A 6,368-nucleotide genomic window follows, 5' to 3' on the forward strand; every position below is an offset into this window, starting at 1 on the left:
TTTAAAATTATGAATTAAGACACACTAAAGAAACTCTTTTTTAGTTTTTTTTTTAAAGTTGATCTGCATTTATCCTGTTGAGATACACTCTTAAGACTTGAGAATATATGCATTAAAAGCCCTACTATTCTTCTTTTTCTATAAAATTCTACCTTATCATCAATGTACTATTTTCATTATTAGAACAGATATCAAAACTTCAGAGACCAAAATTTATTCTGGGATAATGTATTCATTTTTTTTCAAATCTTGTGAATTCTTCATCTAGAGTAAACTAAAAGATGAACAATGAATCATGTGTGGCTTGGTATGACTCAAACTTCTGAAGAATAGACCTGTTAATTGTCACATATTCTTTCCTAGGAAAGAATTTTTGTGACCCAAACTGCTTTCAAAAAATCCACCAAATTCTACTAACACTAAGGTTTCAGATGGGAAATTTAGAGCTAGAAACGGTATATAGAGATAACATAATCCAACATTTTTGTATGACAGATGGGAATATTTTAAAAATTCAATAAAAAATATTTGTAATTGTAAGAATATTATTTGCTACATCCATGTAGATGATTACTATATATATTTTACAAAAGAATTTTTAAATATTTGCTTTCGATGTCTTCTTTTTAGGCAAAAAAAGGCTATATTGCTAAAAATAAGAATAAACTATGAATTGTATATATCCATATGTTTCATTGCTTGATATGACTGTTTCATGAGATTCTATCTGGCTCAACCTGACACATGTTTAACTACAGCGGGCTTAAGAAAAGATACTAATGTTTATGAATCTGTATGGCTTGGAAAGAGGAGAAAATGCTTAGGGTGGCACAAATATTTGGAAAAGCAAGAGGAAAAATATAAAATGGAATAATACAATTTTGTGGCAACATGAAGTGCAAGCAAAACCTGCTATGTCAGTTATTAGAAATCAAAGGGAGAAAAATACTCTCCATTCGGTAACAACAGGAAATTAAAAAGAGATTTTTTTTTCAGGGACTTGAGGAAGCAGGTTAGATTTGCCTAATTTGCTTCTCCCCAACTTTCATTAAAATACCTATGAATATCATTCTTTTTAAAACTGGCAATAGTTCTGTAAACTCAGAAGACTTTATGCCAAATTTGGGGTGGAATTTTCACTAAAGATCAAGGGAGATGGATAGACTATTTAGCAATTTCTTCCACATCCTGAGCCATACTGACAGTCCTGAAGAAGAGGGAAACATACTTCAACTCATCATCTACTTGGTAAATCAATTAATTTCACTTATCTTCAAACTGTAGGCACTGAACACTTGCAGATTCCTCAAACACGTAAAAATAGGTATCTAATATCCTCCACCACAATTCAGACCACAAGTGAGGGAGTGGGCCCAAAAGTTGGACATAAAAATACATATACTTGGGATGAAATGTATTCATACACTTCAATATATAATTTATGTAAGCAGGCAATTGCATTTTTAAATTATCAATGTGATTTCCTCATTCTTTTTTGAGACACATGACTTTCACTTAGTCTTCCCTAAGTAATTACTTGCCAGGGTTACAAAACAAATGCAAAAAGAACTGGACAGGTCATGGTGGTGCATGCCTGTAATCCCAGCACTTTGGGAGGCCTAGCTGGGCAGATTGTTTGACCCCAGGAATCCAAGATCAGCCTGGCCAACATGGCAAAACCCTATCTCTAAGACAAAACAAAAATTAGCCAGGCATGGTGGTGCACATGCCTGTAGTCCAAGCTACTTCGGGGAGCGGAACAGGGAGGGGCTGAGGTGAGAGGATCACTTGACCCCAGGAGGTCCAGGCTACAGTGAGCCATGATGGAGCCGCTGCACTACAGTCTGGGCAACCAACCAAGACCCCATCTCAAAATAAAAAAGAAGAAGAAGAAGAAAAAGAAGAACTGGGGTATCATCAACAGTTGCATCCAAATATAAGATTTTGTAGCAAGACAATGAACAGTCATGGAAGTCAGTTTAGACCATAAAGTTTTACATCAGTAAAAGGAAAGTTCTCCTAGGCCCTGGGAAAAACAGGAGCTAGAATAGCCAGAAGAGCAAGATTATATTGTAAGTATTTGTAAATAATTGTAATACAGTTATTAAATTGAATGCAAAAGCCAAAAAAATCTTGATATGAAATTGACATTTCTTTTAAAAATAAATATTATAGTAACTCCATAAGCCCTGTTACATGACAAAGACTGAATTGTTGCGGGGGAGGGGGTGGGGAATTGGAGTTGAAGTAAAGTTCTGCTTTCCCAAGCTCCTTTGACCACATCCCACAAGTGTTAATAGGAAGTAGAGTGAGTTTAAATTTTAGTCACAAACTCAAATGCAGCATATCTTTGTCTCTTTTCTGTTGCTTATAATAGAATAACTGAAACGGAGTAATTTTCAAAGAAAATATATCTATTTTTCAAAGAAAATACAGAAAATTATACATTGAAAATTAAGCTTCCAACACATGAAATCTGGAGAACATTCAAGCCCTAGCATTCCACCCCAACCCCCCAAAATTCATTTCTTTTTCACATGCAAAATACACTCACTCCATCCTTATAGCCCCAAAATTCTAACTTGGTCCAGCACCAACTCAAAAGCCCAAAGCCTACAGTCTACAAAATGGTAGTATAGGATTAAGGCAAACACTCCCATTCCAAAAGGGAGAAATAGGCAAACAGAAAAGAATAACAGGCCCCAAGCAAATCCAAAGCCTAGCGGGACAGACATTGCATCTTAGAGCTGGAGAATAATCTTTTTTGAGTTCACACACTGCCTCCTGGACACACTGGAGCACGGGCTGGGCCCTCAAGGCCTCAGACAGCTGCACTCCTATGGCTTTGCTGGGTGCAGCCCACATGGTTGCTCCTTTGGGTTGGAGTCCAGTGCCTGAAGCTTTCCTAAGTAGATGTTGCATACTGCTGGTTACTTCACAGTTCTGAGGTCATGGTGGCAGTCTTGCTCCCAGGGCTCCACTAGGCTTTATCCTAGTGAGGACTCTCTGCAGTGGCCATGGCTCCACTAGGCATTGCCCTGGTGGGGACTCCCTGCACTGCCTCAACCTCACATTTCAGCTGCGCATTACTCTACTAGGGTCTCTCTGTGGTGGTTCCAGCCCCTGTGATAAGTCTCTGCTTAGGTCCCCAGGATTTCCATAACATTCTCTGAAATCTGGGTAGAAGCTGCCAAACATTTATAGCTCTTGCTCTCTGCAAGCCTGCAGAATTAGTACCATGTGGACTCCGCCAAGGTTTATACCTTCCCCAGCTGCAGTTCAGCTGTGCCTGGTGTGGGGTGCAGAGTCACAGGCAAGGAGCCTGCTGCAAACCTGCAGGGAGCCTCCCTGGACCTGTATCCCAGTACTACTCTGCCGTCCCAGGCTTGCAGGCCTGCGATGAGAGGGGCAGCCCTAAAGATCTCTGAAATGCCTTCTGGGTCTTTCTTCTATTCTCTTGATGATTTCTGTTTTCTGTACCAATCTCCTTAGCAGATGGTCTCTCTAGGCCATACTCTTGGATTCCTCTCCTGAAAATGCTATTTCACATAGCCAAGCTGATAAATTTCCAAATTTTTCTACTGTTTCCCTTTTCTCTAGGAGTTTACCATTAGCAGTTAGAAGTAACCACACAGCAGCCTGAACACTTTGCTGCTTAGAAATTTCTTCCATGGGATATTCTATCACCCTTAAGTTCAGCTTTTCACAAAGCCCTAGGGTGTGGCCACACAGCTGTGTTCTTTGCTATGGTGTAGCAAGGGTGCCCTGTGCTCCAGTTCCCAACACCTTATTCCTCATTTCCATCTGAGGTCTCATCAGCATGGCCTTTGCCGTCAACATTTCTATCAACATTCTGGTCATGACCACTTCGCCAACCTCTAAGGACTTCCAGACTTTCCCTAGTCTTCTTATCCTCTAAGACTTCACCAGAATCTAGGCTTTTTCTAGCCTATTTTTCCAAATTCTTCCAGCCCCTGTCCATTACCCAGTTCCCAAGCAGCTTCCACACTTTCAGGTATTTGTTATCAGCAAGACCTCACTTTTCACTACCAATTTTCTGTTTTAGTCCATTTTCTGTTGCTTATAGAATACCTAGAATGAGTAATTTATAAATAAAACAAATGCATTTTGTACAGTGATGGAGGCTGAAATGTCTCAGGGTGAGGGACCAAATCTGGTGAGAGCCTTTGCGCCGGTGGGGACTCTGAAGATTCCCGAATTGGGGCCACAGGGCATCACATGGTGAGGAGACTGGTTGTGCTAGCTCAGGTCTCTCTTTTCTTGTATAGGCACCATTAATCCATTAACCCTTTAATCTGTTGTTCCATTAATGGATTGATTCATTCCTGAAGGCAGAGCACTCATGATCCCATCAACTCTTAAAGGCCTCATCTTTTAATACTGCCACATTGGGTATTAAGTTTCCAAAACATCAAATTTGGAGGATACATTCAATCATAACACAGCAGAAATACAGCCTAGTTTATTTTTCTACAAGTCAATTTAATATCTGTTTCAAGTCCCTATTCCACCAGGAGTGGAATTTGGGGCTCAACTCTTCTCCTCTTTAATTAAGGTTGTTTACATAGTGCCAAGGAATGAAGCAGGTCTGCTCTTCAATGTCGGCCATCTACATAGGCATCTGCCAAGACATCCATCATCTCGTCTGGTTTTCAGGGCTTGATCATCATCAGTCCAAACAAGGTGACATTGAGATGTCACACCACCCAAAGGCACAGGCACTCTGGGGCCCTTCAAATGATAAGTTATCATTTGAATCCCTAGATCCAGCCTTTGCTTAAGTTTATGTTTTGGAAATCCCTGTTATATTAATAATTCTTATTGGTACTATCTTTCTTGCTTCATCTTGTAGTTTTGCTTGACTCTACTTTTCTCAGGCAGTCTCTATGTACAACAAGATGAGCTTCTAGGAAATCTAGCCTTGTATGTTCCTTGCATATTGTAATCACAGAAATAGAGAAACAATCTTTCTTCCAACACACAAATCAAGACAAGATAAAGGACTCTGATTTCCCCAGTTTTGGTAAATTGCCCACCTCTGGCCAATTCTTGAGTCAGAAAGATAAGCCACTCTGATTGGTCAGCTCAGGCTATGTGCTATCTCAGGTTAAGTTTCACAGACTCACATCTTAAGACTCACTCAAAAGATTCCACTGAGAGTGATTTCTTAAGTATATGCTTCTGAGAGAAAACAGTAAGGGAGTGGGGAAAGCTAGAGAAGGGGAAAAAAGCCTTGCAATTTCCAAAACCTGATATGAGAGCTGTGTCCTAGCATGTCATCCTGGGGCAAAGAAGCCCTGGGTGTGGAGAGATTGGAAGGCCATAAAACTTCCAGGCACTTTCAGCTTTACATGTAGACAAGGCAGACCCAGTGCCCAAGGCCCAGCCTCCAAAGGGCTCAGGTGCAAAGCCTTACTGGCAAAGCACACAAAAGCTGGGAATGGGCTTACAAAACTGGCAAAAAGGAATCCCAAAGAATCGAAGTGGAGTATCCAGTGTCCACTACATTTGCTCAGTGCCTTTGGTGGGGAAGATACAGTCTCTTGATTAATGCCACCAAAACATTCTCAGGGTTAGAAGAAGGGCAGTTCTCAAGGGAAAGAATATGAAGCCAAAAACCTAAGTGACCACTTCTATCATTCAAAGTCTGAGGTAAGGCTGTTAGATTTTTCTGGGGCTATAGTATTTCTGCACATTTCCTTTTCTCCTGATAATTTTTGACCGTAGGTGTTGATGTTAGTCAATGCATAAAGTTTTATAACTGTTATAACTTCATTGTACAATGTAGTGTTCATGATAAAAATAACCCTGCTTTTAACCATTTAGTGTTTTGACCCTTGAGATCTATGTTGTCTGAAATCATTAATTACATCTGTTTTTAAACATTGCCTTATAAATCTTTGTCCACCCTCTTTTAAAAAAAATATGTTTGTTTTATGGAAGATATCACAACCAACCCCAAAGAAACATGGAAGTGTATTCAAGTCTTCTATGAACACCTTTACATGTATAATCTAGAAAACCTAGAAGAGATGGACAAATTTCTGGAAATTTATCCTAAATTAAATCAGGAAGATATAGAAACTCTGAACAGACCAATAACAAGAGGCAAGATTGAAATGGTTAAAAAATAAAAATAAAAATAGTCCAGGACCAGAAGGATTCACAGCTGAATTCTATCAGGAATTTAAAGAATTGGTACAGGCAGGGCGCGGTGGCTCAAGCCTGTAATCCCAGCACTTTGGGAGGCCGAAACGGACGGATCACGAGGTCAGGAGATCGAGACCATCCTGGCTAACACGGTGAAACCCCGTCTCTACTAAAAAATACAAAAAAACTAGCTGGGC

The 6,368-nt window shown here is 39.9% G+C and overlaps 1 pseudogene; it reads left to right on the forward strand.

Moving 5' to 3' along the window:
• Positions 1–1,155: 1,155 nt before the first annotated feature.
• Positions 1,156–6,368, forward strand: part of LOC105548328 — a 9,142-nt pseudogene continuing 3,929 nt past the window's right edge.

The sequence above is a fragment of the Mandrillus leucophaeus genome, unplaced genomic scaffold, assembly GCF_000951045.1.
Source record: "Mandrillus leucophaeus isolate KB7577 unplaced genomic scaffold, Mleu.le_1.0 Scaffold409, whole genome shotgun sequence".
In the NCBI taxonomy this organism is placed as follows: domain Eukaryota; kingdom Metazoa; phylum Chordata; class Mammalia; order Primates; family Cercopithecidae; genus Mandrillus; species Mandrillus leucophaeus.